General features: G+C 45.0%; 1 pseudogene; it reads left to right on the top strand.

Annotated features, from left to right (window-relative positions):
- The first annotated feature begins 16792 nt into the window (after positions 1 to 16792).
- On the top strand, positions 16793 to 16910 carry LOC124561291 (annotated as a pseudogene).
- Positions 16911 to 18533: the final 1623 nt, after the last annotated feature.

Raw genomic sequence — 18533 nt, forward strand, 5'->3', positions numbered from 1 at the left:
TTATTCCTAAGTCATCTTTTATCGCTCCACTGCACTCCCTGTAAAAGAATCTTAATACTAACTAAATTTAGTGGAAGGTGTTCAAGGCTTTCCTATTTTTAGTTAGCTGGTAAAATAACGTCGAAAAAGCAGTTAAGTTTACCATTGGAAATTTTATTCTACTCACAAAACATTGTTTATAAATTGCACTACTGATAAAAGGAAATGTTTTAATACAGGATGGTAAAAACCAACTGCGTTCAACAAAAATGAGAACGAATATTCCCTGAGTGGGTTTCCAAGTTCTACAATGGATCGAAGGATGACCTGTGCTATATCACATCTATAATCTAGGTTTAAATTAAGTTTCACAAAAGAGAAAACTATCAAAATGGTCTACAGTGACCCTCAATTATCTTTAATTACTTATCTAACTTGTCGTAAATTACAGTGGCTGATGTGGTTTCTCAATAACTATATAACAGAAAAATCATCGCGTTTCAGATTTTTACTTCAAGTGGCAAATGTGAACACTATGAGCTTTAATTGACGATCGACACTAGTATTACGCAAAAAGGGAGTGTAACAGACGAGACTTCTGCACTTCTGAGTGAAGCCTTATGTGCTCAAAAATGTGGCATCGCGTGCGTTCATTATCTTGTCGGTGTTCGTCAGGGGGCGGCGGGCAGCACAGTTCCGCTCACCTCACCATCTCGGAAGCAACTCTGTCCTAACTTCTCCTTACTACAAATTACCGAAGTTGGTTAAAAAAGCTATCTGGCTGTGTTTTCATCTGACCAAACAGGGTCTCAATGTTAAACTTAAGCTCCACCTACAAAATTTCTGTCTATCCAATGAGAAACGTTATATTTTTCGTGGTGGGGCAATGTTTTTAAAGTTTGCAACGTAACAGAGACGCGAAAAAGCCTCACGCTAAAACTTGCAGCTGGTGTGGTCCTTTTAGCGTTATCGTAAGATCTATACTGGTCTTCTGGAGTGCTCTATCTTTTAACATGGGCTGGGGGGTCGTCCTGATGTAACAAAGACGTGAAAAAGTCTCACGCTAAAACTTGCGGGTGGTGTGGCCCTTTTGTGTTATCATAAGATCTATACTGTTCTTCTGGAGGGCTCTAGCTTTCAACATGGGCTGGGGGGTTGTCCTAACGTAAAGAGACGCGAAAAAGTCTCACGCTAAAACTTGCGGGTGGTGTGGTCCTAGCGGTTAGCTGGCGACGTGGGTGTCCGTCCGTCCCTTATCGTAGGGCCTTCCAGCTTAACACGGTTCTGCTCTCGGCTTCTGTTCTCGTTTCTCCCCTCGGAACTGCGTCTGTCTCACGGTGGGAAGGTATGACATGCATTTAGGCATTCTTGTGTTAGTCTGTGGTATTCCATTTGCTCACTCGTTACTCGTATTACTTTGGTTAATTTAATGTCACGATTTATTCGGAGCTATGTGACACACTACTGGATTTGCTTATCATGTCAGGGTTTTCATGGAAGGTGTTGGGTTTGCCTGACACCTTACAAGGTTGCAGTAAGTACGGGGAGATGAAGAATCCTGCACAGGATAGAGTAGCATGGAGAGCTGCATCATACCAGTTTCAGGACTGAAGACCACAACAACAACAACAATTAGCCTAAGTAGTTATCCACCTGTTCGCTTATTCCGAGAATCCGTTTAGCAGTCGTTGCTTAGGCAGCTTTGAGAAACCCCCATAGCGAGATTGCAGACACACTTAAATGTTGACTATAGCACTTCGTGTTCTTATCTTTATCCCGCCCAAGTGATTCTGCATGAGCAGCCGTTCCTGATGAGGCAACTTTTTTTATTGTCTGTCACGCTTCGTTAGCGGAAGTGATGGCTCTCTGTACAAAGACAACGTTGACTAAGCTCTGTGATCAGAGTTGATTACTTACGTCCATTTAATTGAAGTTGATGAACGAATAGTGAAGTATTATTTATTACCGTCTGTCTCGGCGTATAATAGTGGTAGTTGCAATAAAAATCTAAAGATAGTGCACAATTAATTGTTTTTACCTCAGCTGCTCTATTTGCAGATTATTCGGTGCGTACCTGTTTACTGTCACAGAAAGTGTGTAAATATAAGGCGGGAGCAACGAACATTTGTAAATCAAGTGTTCAACAATTTCTCCAGAATTTTTGAAGAAGAGAAGCGAACAAAAACAACGACGCGTGGGCGCGTGCTGCGACTCGATTGAAATAAAAATACGGACAGTTATTTTCTAGGAAAAAAGTCATCACCGGCAACGAGATTAGGTGTTATCAGTACGAATCTACCACAAAACAACAAAATGCAGAATGGGTTTTTGACGGTTCGCCAACACCGAAGAAGATGCGAATGTGACGCGCAGGTTGAACGACATCCTAAAGGAGGACTTTTATGACCGTTTCGCATGGTTGTTTGAACGTTCTGTGCATTGCACTCGAGTGTGGGGAACCTATATAGAACACCCGAACCATTAGAGTCAGCCTCGTAACTTTTCTCTATTTGTTATTAATTAGTCTGGAAGTTCTTTAGACTGACGGGCTACAGTCAGCCGGCAGGGCAAGAGTCATTCAAATGCGAGCTTCTATATGAAAACTCATAACAAGGACTATTAGCTGCGTTCCCTGGAAATTTTCATAGGGAGGGTGTGAAGCGGGTTAACGAGATATACTAGTGCTTTACGGTGTTCCAAGAGACAAACGGATAGCATTCGCTACTGCAGATAAAAATTTCTACAGATAACTAAGTAGTGCAACAAGAAGTCCTCGCATTCGGAAAGACCGAGATTCAGATTCCGTCCGGATATTCAGACGCTGCTTTTGCATGATTTCCCTAAATTAAATCACTCCAGTCAGAAAACTGGATGGTTCCTTCGAATAGGTCCCTTGTAGTGTCCGTTCCCCTCGCTGTCGGACAGAATTAGCGTAAAAAAGGGTAGTATAATGCAAAGCGCGTTCAATAAAAAGAAACACTTTTTTCTCGGCCAGTTTCCGTTGAGAAAATTCGGAATTTGTTGTGGGACATAGTGGAATATTCCCACTTCAGCCCCTATACTTTCATGAAGTTCCGATACATGGTGGCGCTATAAATAGCCTTCAAAATAGCGTCTGTAACGGAAGTGCATTCCATACAGAGAGCAATCATTGAGCTTCTGTTGGCGGAAAACCAGACCATCGCAGATACTCATAGGCGCTTCTAGAATGTTTACAGAGACGTGGCAGTGAATAAAAGCGCGGTGAGTCGTTGTGTGAGGCATCTTGTCGTGGGTGAGGCGCAGGCCTGTCTGATCTCCCACGTGCCAGCCGGACGAACACACGTGTGGCTCCTGCAGTGCTGGAACGTGTGAATACTCTCATTTGAGGTGATCGAAGGACCATAAACATTTCGCTGCTCAACTACACGCCTCTGTCGATCCATCAGTTGGGATGCTCAAACGCCGCCCGTTGTGGCCGAGCGGTTCTAGGCGCTTCAGTCCGGAACCGCGTTGCTGCTGCGGTCGCAGGTTCGAATCCTGTCTCGGGCATGAATATGCGTGATGTCCTTAGGTTAGTTATGTTTAAGCAGTTCTAAGTCTAGGGGATTGATGACCTCAGATGTTAAGTCCCATAGTGCTAGGAGCCATTTGAACCACTTTTTGGATGCTGAAACATGTGTGACCGCTAGGTTCGTCACCACCTAACAGAAGATTATAAACAGCAACAAAGGACCATATACGCGTAATTTCATGCACGATACGAGGCTGAATGTAGCAATTTTTTTGTCGAACATCGTCACAGGCGATGAAACATGGGTTCATCACCTCGAACCGGAATCAAAACGGCAGTCCATGGAGTGGCGCCACCACCTCTCCTCAGATGAAAAAATTCCAGGTCGCACCCTCAGCTGGTAAAGTCATCGCGACGGTGAGTCTGGAGGGATTGTATTGGGCTACCATTAGGATACTGAAAAACGACATCAGCACGTTGGTCGCACACAAAAATGCAAACGAACTTCTCCTTCTCCGTAACAGCGAAGGCCTCATCCTAGTCTGCGCACACGAGAGGGGTTCAAAAAAACTACATTTGACTGTTCTTCCTCATCCACCCAGCAGCCCGCACCTCGCACCTTCCGACTTCCACCTGTTTGGGCTGATGAAGGATGCACTCCGCAGGAAGAAGTACGTGGATGATCGGGAAGGTATCGATGCAGCAAGACGTTGGTTTCGACGTCGTGACGTAGAGTGGTACCATGCGGGCATATCGGTCCTCATAATAAGGTAGCGTAAGACCGTCCCATTGAAAGGAGAGTCGTTGAAAAATAAGATTTTGTACCCAAAAGAGTGGGAAATTACGAGAGTCACTCCAAAAGAAATGCACACTATTTTTTTTTAATCCATCTTTTATTCTACAGCCGGCCGCGGTGGTCTAGCGGTTCTAGGCGGTCAGTCCGGAACCGCGGGACTGCTACGGTGGCAGGTTCGAATCCTGCCTCGGGCATGGATTGTGTGCTGTCCTTAGGTTAGTTAGGTTTAATTAGTTCTGAGTTCTAGGCGACTGATGACCTCAGAAGTTAAGTCGCATAGTGCTCAGAGCCATTTTTTTTATTCTACATGTTTGAAAATTTTACAGAGTGTAGATACATCCTTTAGGAAAAATATTTTCATGTTTCCTTATAATTTCCATGCCTTACGCCGTCTTGGAACCAGCGCCTGTGTACCCGCACGTTAAAATTCTGGACCAACCTACTGGAGCCACTGTTTGGCAGCGTGCACAAGGGAGTCTGCAACTTCAAACCTTCTTCCACGAAGAGAGTTTTTCAGTTTCCCAAAGAGATGATAGACACATGGAGCCAGGTCAGGACTGTAAGGTGGGTGTTTCAGTGTTGTCCATGCGAGTTTTGTGGTCGCTTCCATGGTTTTTTGACTGACATGTGGCCGTGCATTGTCGTGCAACAGAAAAACATCCTGCTTTTGCCGATGTGGTCGAACACGACTCAGTCGAGCTTGAAGTTTCTTCAGTGTCGTCACATATGCATCAGAATTTATGGTGGTTCCACTTGGCATGATGTCCACAGGCCGGAGTCCTTCAAAATCGAAAATCACCGTGGCCATAACTTTTCCAGCAGAAGGTGTGGTTTTGAATTTTTTTTTTCTTGGGTGAATTTGCATGATGCCACTCCATTGATTGCCTCTTCGTCTTTGGTGAAAAATGATGGAGCCATGTTTCATCACCTGTCACAATTCTTCCAAGAAATTCATCTCCACCACTCGTACTGTTCCAAAAGTTCGCTGCATACAGTTTTTCTTGTTTCTTTGTGAGCCACTGTCAACATCCTGGAAACCCACCTGGCACGAACCTTTTTTAACGCCAACACTTCCAGTATTCTGCAAACATTTTCTTCCCCTATCCAACATAGCGTGACAATTCGTTCACTGTGATGCGTCTGTCAACTGTCACCAATTCGTTAACTCTCTGCACATTTTCTGGAGTGTGTGCAGTACGTGGCCTGCCGCTGCGAGGACAATCCTCAATATTGCCGTGCCCGCTTTCATCACGTAACCTGCTTGCCCACCGACTAACTACTGCGATCGACAGCAGCATCTCCGTACAGATTTTTCAACCTCTTGTTGATGTTTCCCACTCTCTCGTTTTCACAACACATTGCTTCTGACGAACGCCATCTTGAAGACATTCTGTGACGGCGCCAATCACGAGAAGAGGTTGCACTAAGATTGAAAACAAGTGGGAAGGATGTATCTACACACTGTAAAAATTTCAGAGATGCAGAATGAAAACTGTGTTTTTACAAATGGTTCAAATGGCTCTGAGAACTATGGGACTTAACAGCGGAGGTCATCAGTCCCCAAGAACTTGGAACTACTTAAACCTAACTAACTTAAGGACATCACACACATCCATGCCCGAGGCAGGATTCGAACCTGCGACCGTAGCGGTGGCACGGTTCCAGACTGAAGCGCCTAGAACCGCTCGTCCACTCCGGCCGGCTGTAGTTTTACAAAAATAGTGTGCATTTCTTTTGGAGTGACCCTCGTATATGGTGTAGTAAAACCAAGCTGCTTTCAGAAAAAAGTGTGTTAGGCTACTTATTGACCGAGCCTCGTAAAATGTGATGTAACTCCTAATTTCATAGATGTGTAACATGACTGTATGGCAATGTTGAAATGTAAATGAAAGATGAAAAAAAAAAATAGAAAGTCGTAACAGTAAGAGTCCTAGACGCTGCCACGAGAATTACGCCGAATCAGGAAGATCGCCCTCTGACTGGCGAAGCGCGGAGCGGCGCAGAGCGCGTCGGCTTCTTTTGTCACCGGCTACGTGTCGGCACGTACCGGCGCTCACTCCGCCGACGGCTGCGAAAAGAAGGCTTTGAGCGCGGGGTGAGCCGCGCCGGTGGCGGCCTCCTCCGAGAAGAAGCGGCCGCGGCGGACAATAAGAAGCGCTATAAAAGGAAACGCGACGCCGCAAAGACAGCGTCATCGATTCCCGGTTTCCTCACGCGTGACGGCATCCGGTGGGCTCGCCTCCTCGCTATCCGCTTGCCGTCGCATACCGCTCTCACGCGCAAGGGTCCGTTTACAGCCGGTGTTCACTTTCAGCGACGAGCGCGTCCCTGTCGTCGAGAGCGTTTATACAACTTAAAGGCAGCTTTTCCCAATTTCCTCGAGGTGAACATTAATAAAACCGACTAACTGCACGGACGCATTCCTGACTGGAAATAGTGGAAAATAGTTCCAACGAACGTGTGTCCGAAAATGCATGGCTCTGTCGAATGACAAGGCCGCGTATTCCTTGTGCGTTGCAGGCTGTATGACTGACGGAGCGCACTGTTATCAGCAGAATGGTCCGGTATTCATATCGGGAACAAGCCGAGATGGTGATTGTGTACGTCCAAGCGAGATTGAAACGGTCGAGAGGCAGCAGGGCTAAACCGAAACTAGTACCCTCACAGACACCAGCCACATTACACAACATTTCAGGCCCTTTTTGGGCGTTCGTGTCATCATGGGTCCTTCCAGGCAGACGAACGCGCAGCGAGGTGGTGCATTATGCCTACAATAGATTTTTTTTATTTATTTATTGCCAAATTATAGACCTGTTACCTGATGTTTAAAACAGGTCGTACATCTTACATTTTTCGTTTTTATCTTTTTACAGTTTTCTTTCCTTTTGTTTTATCTACAACATTTACAAAGAATAATACTTTTCAAAATAACAATAATTTAAGGTTGAAATATAAATAAATTTTGTTGTTTTTTAAGAAGAATATAAAAAGAAGATAGGATAGATGAGAGATTTCTTACCATCATTGTTCTTCGTCTCTTATTGGTCGAAGTGTAGTGTATGTCTATTGTTTGCGTATTGCCCGCAGAAAAAGACAGTGTGTTCTGGGGAACCTTCTTCCCCGCATGTGCATGTAGGTGTCTGCCTCGGTCTCACGCGGTTTAAGTGCGTGGGATAAGGTCCGTGTCCGGTTAAGAAATGTACCATACCGCGGCTGGGATCGGTATGTCTCATTCTCAACCGCTCCCTTATGTCATGGAGGAAGTCGTGCAGTCTACGTCCCTTATCACTTACATCCCACTCACCTTCCCATGTATCCAAACGCCAACTTTTAAGGTGACGTATCGTCTCTATAGGCACACCGATTATTGTGTGTACCTTATCTAGTCCCCCCGCCTTTAACCAGTACCTTGCAGCTCTGTATTTGATAGTGATATCTATGGGGCATATTCCTGGCACCAAACACAGTGCATCCGCTGAGGTGGTACAGAAGGCTCCAGATAGCCTAAGTAGGACACTTCTCTGCCCTCGTCTGACGGATGCTCTGTTGGTGACCACGTTCAGTCTATGTGCCCACATGCTAGCTGCGAAGCTGAGTACTGATTCGAAAAGCGCACAGTGGTATGTACGTATGACTGGTATAGGTAGTCTGTACCGTTTTGAATTTAGCCTCACCAGTTTGTGTAGTATTTTTTCTGCTTTGTCTGTTGTCAGCCTTATGTGTTCTTGGAAATTCAATTTTTCATGTATGTGTACCCCAAGATAGCGCGTTATGTGTGCTCTTTTGATGTTTGTGTCCCCAATTTTAACCGAAGGATTCCTTTGGAGTGATCCTTTCAGTAAAGTGTATGTTGTTTTGTTTTCGGCTATCCTGAGTTTGTTGTTGTGACACCACTGAGTAATTGTTTGTAGTATTCCACTGGCTAGATTTGCAGGGCCGGCTTCTACAGGATATTGTGTCGAACCCTAGTAGAAACTCCTGGCAAGTGGCCTGCTAACATGGTGTGACCGAGCGGTTCTAGGCGCTTCAGTCCTGCACCGCGCTGCTGCTACGGTCGCAGGTTCGAATCCTGCCTCGGGCATGGCTGTGTGTGTGATGTCCTTAGGCTAGTTAGGTTTAAGTAGTTCTAAGTCTAGGGGACTGATGACCTCAGATGTTAAGTCCCATAGTGCTAAGAGCCATTTGAACCATGGTGTGAGCCAAAGTACGATTATCTGTGCCCTGCATGACTAGCGCTACTATCCTTCTCACCTGCAATGTGTGCAAGGATTATCAGCAGCGGATTTTCCTCTACGGGAAGGATATTGTCGATAATTTTTTGTACCAGACCATCACAATTATCGGATTTCCGTTACCAGTCCTCTTTGCCGACGAAGCAACCTTTACCTAATCTCTGGGCTACAGACAATTCTCGGGGAATGGTTCAGCCGTCTCACCAGCATCAGTTCTGCATCAACGCGTGGGCAGGGATTCGTGGCAGCCACGTACTTGGACCGGTTGTTACTAGAGATGGGGGATCCGTTCCTGAACCAATTCATAGAGTTGAATCTTTCAAAGGAGTGAACAATCAGTGATTCAGAAAAAAAGAACGGTAGCTCCAAACGTTTCCCACAGCAGAGAGAGAGAGAGAGAGTCGGAGCACACCAGTGGGGCCTCTGCTGTTCAGAGCACACTGCACGCCACACAACACAGCCAGCGCCGGCCTCTACCCTGCTTCTGCCTTGGCTGCCTGCATTGTGCAGTGCCCCATTGGATTTTGTGTTTCACATATGCCGTGCCCACTCTGTGCTTCCTCTGTCGCGTGCAGTGTCTGGCGCACCTTAACTTAGCGTAGCACTCCGTCAGCGATCGTTTCAGTCGCACGTCCTGCCCTCTGGGCAGTTGATGCGAGCAACAGGACAGAGAGCCTCCTAGCGGAGAACATAAGAACTACTTGCAACAACCTGCTCGCAAGAGAATGGACGATTTGCCTCCGAGCGGGTGAGTGGTGGCCGTTCACCGCTCCCCCCACCCTCGGAACTCGCCCGCTCAACGCTCACCCCACCGTTCTCGACTCTAGCCAGAGCGTTGAGCAAAGCAACTCAGGTGTCACTCTGGTCTCTGCGGTTTTAGCTCGCGCAGTAATACAGCTCGCGGCTCGAACTGCTTGACTCAGCGCTTCTGCATCGGAGTTTGTCTCTACTGGATATTGTTCTTCATAGTAATACCGTTATGTATATTACATAATTATGTTATGTATACATCATTTGTTTTTATTTTATTTTTATTTGTTTAAACTGGTCAGATTAGATTCCTGACGGCTCCTCTTACTATAGGATTTTTTATTATGGTCACTCGAATTTACACTTTAATTACGAGCGAACCGATAAACGTATAGCAAAAGTGATACACCAATATTTTCCTTGTTTTATTCTGCGGAAGGCTATATGCAGCACTTTGGTCTTACAGTCAAATTTATATATTTTTTCTTATTGTAGTACGGGTTTTGCGATTTTAGGCGTCTTTGGAAGGAAATGTTCACTTTAAAAAATATATGGCTTGCGATGTACTTGTATGAGGTTAATGAAATTTTAATACATTATAGCCAAATATATTGTTAATGTAAATCTCAAGTTGCAACATTTTTCGATTACCCAAAAAACCACGATAGTGCAAAATAAATCAGTAATCAAAAACTTTGTCATACCGTGGAAATTTCAATAAACAATACAAAATTCTTACTCATTATCTGTTTTACTTCAAAATAGGATTAAATAAGATCAAAATACAGGTATAGTACTGGAATAAACCAAGTTTAAAGGGCAATGTGCCTTCCATTTATTTTCTGTTGTGAATTAGTGGTGAGTCATGAAAAAGAGCTAGTTCATTTCAGGGAGTGAACAGTTCTGATCCGATCTCTGAAAAGAACAGTTTTGCCCATCTCTAGTTGTTACTCCACTACGCCTCGACGGAGGAAGGTGCCTGGACTTCCTGTGAAATACTCGGCCTAGGCTGCTTGAGAATGTGCCTTTGGCAATACGACAGGTTATGTGGTTTCTGCATGAGGGAGCACCACCCGACTTTCGCATTACGGTTCGCCGATACCTCAACATCTTCCCCGGACTTTGGATACGATGCGGAGGCTCTGTAGCGTGGCCTGGCAGATCACCGGGCTTAAAGCCCCTGGATTTTTACCTATGGGGGCATCTGAAAAGCATTGTGTATGCTGAACCGTTTCCAGGTGTGCGTACCCTTCAACAGCGTTTTCAGCAGGCCTGTCAAGCTATTTGGAGAAAGACTGGAACGTGCCAAAGAGCGCAGCAATCCATGATGCGACCTGTGAACGCGTGCACTGAATCCCACGTAGCCCGCTTTGAACATGTCTTGTGATGTGGATGCGACGCGGCTCTGTACTGTGTTCCACAACGTTTTGTTGTTGCATGCACACCACCCATTTCCGTGCACATTTTTATAGGACCTTTTTTCCTCCATTTCAAGCCACGAATCCGTCCGTGCAGATTGTCAGTTTTATTAATGTTCGCCCTATATAATAATCCAGTACTTCAAAGCAACAGAAATTTCACAAACAAACTTTACATCTACATCTATATTCCGCCATTCGTCTTGTGTGTGTGTGCGGCGGAGGGTACTTCGTGTAGCATGGACACTTTCCCCCTTTCCTGTTCTAGTCGCGGGTGGTTTGCGGGAAGAACGATTGCTGGTAAGGCTCCGTTTGGGCTCGAATCGCTCTAGTTTTTCCTCCATGGTCTTTCCGCGAGATATACGTAGGAGGAATCAATATATTGGTTGACTCTTCTAGGAACGTTACGTTCTCAGAACTACGGCAGTAGGCCACAACGTCACGCAGAACGCTTCTCTTCCACTGTCTGTCATTGGAGTTGGCTGATCATGTCTGTGGCGTTTTCGTGCTTACTGAATGAATAAATGAACCTGCAACGAAACGCGCCACTCTTGTTCGAATCTTTTGTATTTCCTCTACCAGTGCTACCTGGTATAGATCCCATACTGACGAGCATTATTCAAGTATTGATCGAATGAGTGTTTTGTTGGACTACATTTCCTGAGGGGTCTTCAAATGAATCTCAGTCTGGCGTCTACTTTGCTCGCTGTTAACTTTATGTGGTCGTTCCATTTTAAATCGCTGCGTACGCATCCTCATAAGTATTTTATGGAAGTAACAGTTACCAGTGATTGTTCTGCAACTGTGTAATCATACAATAATGGGTCTTTCTGTCTATGTACTCGCAATACGATACATTTGTTCATGTTGAGAGTCAATTGCCAAACCCTGCACCAAGCGTCGAATATCCACAGACCTTCCAGTATTTGGTTACAATTTTCTCATTGTACAACAGTATCACCTGAGAAAAAGTTTCATGCAGCTTTCGACGTTAGCTACTAGGTCGTCTATACATAGAGTGAAAATTAATCGTGCTATAACACTTCCCTGGGACGTGTCCGAAGTTACTTTTACGTCTGAAGACGTATGTCCGTTCAGAATGACATGCTGTGGTATGTTTGCTAGAAACTAGTCAGTCCAGTCACACAGTGGTCTGATATTCCGTGCGATTGCATTTTGTTGACTATGCGGCAGTGCGGGACTGTATCGAACGCGTTACGGGAGTCATGCAACATGGCTTCAACCTGAGCGCTGATATCTACTGCCTTAAGGCTCTCATAAACGAACAGAGCAAGTTTGGTTTCACACTGACGTTGTTTCAGTATGCTGACATGGCTGTTTTCCGGAGGCGTGTTTTGAGCCAAATTGAGGTTGGATCTATACTGCTGCGTTCACGACACTGGCAATCTGAGCAAATAGTGTTGTGCTGTGGCCGCTACCAAACGATTTGTGTAATCCGCTTCACTTCGTGTTGCACGTTGCTTGTTGTAATGAGAGAGGAGACTACATCTGGTCCGTGATGGGCGTTCGAGTACGGCCCCCAAAACACCACGAGGGATCGACGTTCGCTCTGTCCATTATGTAAATCCCGCTTTTGCGTGTGTGCACAGAACAGGGACGTAGGCTGCCAGCCTGCGAGAGGGTGACTTGCCCCCCCCCCCCCCCCCCCCACTCTGTTCCTGTTCCGCTGTTCCTCCCAGTTCCTCTACTGTGGTCAAAGTTGTCGATCGTTTACACTAGCAGCCGACTGCCACACTCTAATATTCCAAAGGTCGACGAACAGGGGCTAAAGTAAATATGATATTTGACGGAGCGCTTTCGATTTTAACCAAACGAAGAAATAAGTTTCAGGATATTTATGACAATGCCACTGACTGCATCATTTTGTGAACGCCGTTTCGGCTAATTAAAGGCTATAAAAATTAGTTAAGGTCAATTACGAGTGTAATCAGACTATCATATGTAGCTATCTTTTTGATAGAAAACGGCACAAATGCAAAACTTGACTTCAGTGATGTAATCAATAAGTTTTTTCGCTCTAAGTAAGTAAACGCAAAGTAAAATTACGATAAAAATACAATTCCTTGAAAGAAGTATTTTCTTAGCTCTTGACTGTAATTCTCTTTTTTTACTTCTAATTAATTATTTACGCACTAAGAATAATTCATGAGGAGCGAATAAACTCTTATTTATTACACATCGTACTGAAGTCTATATACTGTAGATGCCATAAACAATAAGATACAGGTTTTGTTTTACTTTCAGTTTTTTAAAACTGGTTACGAGGTGTGTTAGAAAAGTAATGAGACTGACAACATTACGCGCGATCTGGCAATGCTGTGTTGTTCTACTTGTGTATACCGATGCGTTCATCCCTTCCAGAGGCTCAGTCCTAGATTCAACTCCGTAGAGCTATCACGTGATTTTTGAGAGCGCCATCATTGAATCTGTGTTTTTGACAGCACTCACCTGATCTTGAACGCCAGAAGATCCTGAAGAGGACCACAACAGGGAGGTCGAAACGTCCATCGTGTAGGAGAAACATGATGGACGAAAACGGAACACAGGAATTTAGAGCATCGTTACGCCATAAAGTTTTGTATTATACTGGGGAATTCGCGAGTGTGGCCTTTGAAAAGTTGAAACAGGCGTATGGGGAACATTCCTTATCAGGGGCACAAGGGAACATTCCTTATTCCTTGTCAGGGGCACAAGTTTTACGCTGGCACAAATCATTTTTGGATGACAAAGAAAGACTTGAAGATGAACCTCAGTGAGATATTCAACTTCAAAAACCGACGAAAACGTCGAACGCGTAGTGCTCTTATGAGATTAGATCGACGTTTAACAGTAACGATGGGAGTGACCTGTTAAACACTGTCACCGTTCATCAACTTTTGACCTAATTGTTGGGTATGCGAATGGTTTGTGCCAAAATGGTGTCGAAGAACTTCGCAACTGAGCAGGAGAATAAATTGAAGAAATGTGCGCATTAACCATCTTGAGAAGTTTGCCAATGGCCACGAATGATCCAGTGTGTGATCACAGATGATGAAGCTTGGATTTTTGAGTACGATCCTGAGACAAAGCTTCAAAGCGAGGAGTGGCACACTGAGACATCTCCTCGACCTAAAAAAGCTCGGATGAGGAAATCAAAGATCGAAACAATGGTGATTGATTTTTTGCCAGTAGGTATATCGTGCATAAAGAATTTCTTCCTCCACGACAAACCGTCAACAGTTTTACAGAGATGTCCTAGAAAGTCTCAGCAAAAGGACGAATCAAGTAAGACCGTACATTGCAGTCAAGAGGATGAAATCAGCGCACACTCCGCTGTAGAGTGAAAATTTCATTCTAGAAACATGCCCCAGGTTGTGGCTAAGCCACCCGAGTTCGAGTCTCGGTCCAGCACACAGTTTTAATCTGCCAGGAAGTTTCATATCAGCGCACACTCCGCTGTAGAGTGAAAATTTCATTCCAATCAAGAGGATGCTGTATCATGAAAACGCTAAATGTCACACGGGCACTTCTATCAAGGGATTTTTGACCTCAAAATACATTCCTTTTGTTTCACAACCCCCATTCACCTTATATAAGTCCGCGTGACTTTCTTCATTTTCCGAAATTGAAAAATGTCTTAAAATGGCATCCTCTTAGGACCCTGGAAAACATTCAAAAGATCGTGACCAACATGTTAAAGTCTCTAACGGTTGAAGCCTTACAGCGCTGCCACGAAGACTGGGGGCGACTCCGTCAGTGTATACCTGCCGAAGGGAACTATTTTGAAGGAAACGATATTGTTGTTTGAAAAAAGGGAAATAATATTGTTGTTTGAAGACTTTGGTTGATAAAAAACAGTTTCATTACTTTTCTCACATACCTCATATACAGTTTGTAATCAATACAGTTTTTATAAGTAATGTTTTTCAACTATTTTTCATTTTTATTAAAACAACTTTCGAAAGTATACAGTTTGCTAAATCTGTGTTTTAGGGAGTTGGGGAGAGGGTGGGAGGCAGCTTTGGCAGTTATTCAGGGCCACTGCATCATCTAGGTATGGATCTGACTGGAGAAATCATCTTCCTGGTTATTACGACAAGGAAATCAACATTTATAGAAGTCCGAGAAGCGGTTGAGATTTCCAAGGACGAATGTAAATTCAGTAGAGAATATGGCTATAGCCTTGCAGCTTCGTGGTTTCCCGCTTCCGAAGAAGTAAGTACACAGCGACGGAGCGCGAGGAATATAAACAACGGTCAGGAAGCCACCCGTGCGACACGGCAGTAATATTTTGATTAATATCCTCCCCCCCCCCCCCCTCTCTTGCTCTGCCTGTTCGCTTTCAATACAATGACGATAGGCCACCAGTAGTAAACGGAAAAATTTTACGCAATAACCCCTGTTCTCCAGAACAAGTGCGGGTAAACTTCCTTTTATTAGTGAATGCGACTCTCGTTTTTGACAGCATTCACCTGATTGTGAACGCCAGAAGATCCAGAAGGAGATCACAACAGGTGGGGGTCGAAACGCCCATCGTGTAGGAGGAACATGACGCGGTCTAACAACCTAAGGATTTTACCTCAATTTCATGTTTTTACTGACGCGAATAAAGTTTTAGGCACTTGGAATCTTCAATTGTCAACAGCTTTATAGTTTATCGTAGTAGCATACGGTTTTTACTGCCCTTAGGCGAAGGATTCTACGAATGGGAGGTTTTCTTTCTAGAAATAATTGGCGCCAGCAGGCGCGACACCCAGACGCCGCTCCAAGAGCGGCGCCACGCGGTAACGGATGTCTCACGCAAGAGCCCGCGAAACCGGTTTCACTGCGTCACTCCTGGCATTTGCTGGCGTTCTACACGTTCGCTCTGACTCAGCACGCTATGAATTTCGGATTAGGACCTCGGAAAATCATGTCAGCGGTTTCGTTCTTCCAAAACCACATTCCGTATCGCTAAGTTGTACGTTTCCCTCATAAATTACGCCTGCTTGCCGAAAATCTCAAGTTTACTTTGGAGCTGCCAACACCAAAGTGGAATTAATTATTAAGTAGGCTGGAAACGTATCACCCTTGATCGCTCTGGTAGATAAAACGGTCCTGTGTAGACATTTCACGATATTACGAGCGCCGTTATTCTGGTTGTAAATTTGCTTGTATAAATCGTACAAAATAACAAAAACAGTACGTAACTACTCGCTCAGCTCCATATTTATTAATTAAAACCCATTTCGGAGGCTTTCTTTCAACATCATGTCACAGAATTCGTATTTTTGCTTGCCAGTGAGGCTTGACAATTGGCATTACTTTGAACTGGGACGCGATCGTACCTAGTGACATTAAATTAAATCGCTCAATGGTCGGCGCTACGGTTTACGTAGTTGATTAATATTACGCGACAAAGAACTGTCGTCCCGCATGTATCCAAGGCGGACTACATTTAACATAATTACACTTATTGGGGATGAGGAGGAGAAAAAGGTGGCAGTGGCGACGAAAAATGATTATAGAACGTGCAAGCAGAAAGCTGAATTCGAATCAGTTGTTGGTGTGCTAATTACTGCCGGAGGGGCCCGATGCTGAGACAAGTGGAACTGAAATATCTACCCCAAACAAAATGAAGTAAAGTGCACACAATAAATATCCCATATATGACTTATATAAATACGTTATTAGGCACTAATTACTGTGATTTTACGAAGACCCTCTGCCAGGCACTTAATTGTGAACTGCAGAGTAATCATGTAGATATACGCATAGATGAAATGCCGGTTTTGCGAAGACGTCACAGCTTTTGTCGTGTATAAAAGTGGACTTCCAAGGTTAGCAAACAAACCGAGAGAAATTCTTCTGTCTACGAAATTCTGTTTCAAAAGGTGCGACAGTAAAAGAATTATCAGGTGCAAACGATACGATATAGTTGCAAAACTGGCATCCTACGTTAGAATTTTGCAAGAAAATGAAGCATCGGAATTACGTTCCCCAATGGTTTGTTTAGACGGAACGTAGATCCACATACATTACACCGTGAGTAAATGCCGGAAGAGTGACGATGTCGAAAGAGATTTGTCAAACAAAACTGGCGGACGATGTTCAATTTTTTTATGCTTTTACAGTGAGTTAACCAGGCAACGGCCTTGCCGCAGTGGATACACCGGTTCCCGTGAGATCACCGTGGTTAAGCGCTGTCGGGCGTGGTCGGCACTTGGATGGGTGACCATCCAGGCCACCATGCGCTGTTGCCATTTTTCGGGGTGCACTCAGCCTCGTGATGCCAATTGAGGAGCTACTCGACCGAATAGTAGCGGCTTCGGTCAAGAATACCATCATAACGACCGGGAGAGCGGTGTGCTGACCCCACGCCCCTCCTATCCGCATCCTCCACTGAGGATGACACGGCGGTCGGGTGGTCCCGGTAGGCCACTCGTGGCCTGAAGACGGAGTGTTAACTGAAAGTCGGCCGATTAGCTCCCTAGCTCGGAATCAGCAGAAGTCGTAAGACTTAAACCGGCAGTCAATGTTATCTAGCTGACCATTAGAGGTAGCCATTGTTGTCTGCGGTGTTACCCTGTTTCCTAAAATTTCCTTTACTGGAGATACGTGCACGTAACCGCTGCCGTTAGGATCGTTGTTAAACGTGCCACTACGTAAGACAATTTCAGTTCCGATTACTAAGAACACTTAAAGTGATTTACCTCTGTGCGTGACTTCTGCTTTAGCGGAAGCATGAATCACGAGTTAAGGTGCCTGCCTGCAGGAGACAGGAGTGGTGTGTTGCCTCCGCAAGGCTGCTCCTTCTGGAAATCGCCCAATTTACAACTACGAGGTGCATTCAAGTTCTAAGGCCTCCGATTTTTTTTCTAATTAACTACTCACCCGAAATCGATGAAACTGGCGTTACTTCTCGACGTAATCACCCTGCAGACGCACACATTTTTCACAACGCTGACGCCATGATTCCATGGCAGCGGCGAAGGCTTCTTTAGGAGTCTGTTTTGACCACTGGAAAATCGCTGAGGCAATAGCATCACGGCTGGTGAATGTGCGGCCACGGAGAGTGTCTTTCATTGTTGGAAAAAGCCAAAAGTCACTAGCAGCCAGGTCAGGTGAGTAGGGAGCATGAGGAATCACTTCAAAGTTGTTATCACGAAGAAACTGTTGCGTAACGTTAGCTCAATGTGCGGGTGCATTGTCTTGGAGAAACAGGACACGCGCAGCTCTTCCCGGACGTTTTTGTTGCAGAGCAGGAAGGAATTTGTTCTTCAGAACATTTAGGTAGGATGCACTTGTTACTGTAGTGCGCTTTGGAACACAATGGGTAAGGATTACGCCATCGCTGTCCCAGAACATGGACACCATCATTTTTTCAGCACTGGCGGTTACCCGAAATTTTTTTGGTGGCGGTGAATCTGTGTGCTTCCATTGAGCTGACTGGCGCTTTGTTTCTGGATTGAAAAATGGCATCCACGTCTCATCCATTGTCACAACTGACGAAAAGAAAGTCCCATTCATGCTGTCGTTGTGTGTCAACATTGCTTGGCAGCATGCCACACGGGCAGCCATGTGGTCGTCCCTCAGCATTCGTGGCACCCACCTGGATGACACTTTTCGCATTTTCAGGTCGTCATGCAGGATTGTGTGCACAGAACCCACAGAAATGCCAACTCTGGAGGCGATCTGTTCAACAGTAATTCAGCGAGCCCCCAAAACAATTCTCTCCACTTTCTCGATCATGTCGTCAGACCAGCTTGTGCTAGCCCGAGGTTGTTTCGGTTTGTTGTCACACGATGTTCTGCCTTCATTAAACTGTCGCACCCACGAACACACTTTCGACACATCCATAACTAAATGGCTCTGAGCACTATGGG

Source organism: Schistocerca americana, chromosome 1, assembly GCF_021461395.2.
Source record: "Schistocerca americana isolate TAMUIC-IGC-003095 chromosome 1, iqSchAmer2.1, whole genome shotgun sequence".
Lineage (NCBI taxonomy): Eukaryota > Metazoa > Arthropoda > Insecta > Orthoptera > Acrididae > Schistocerca > Schistocerca americana.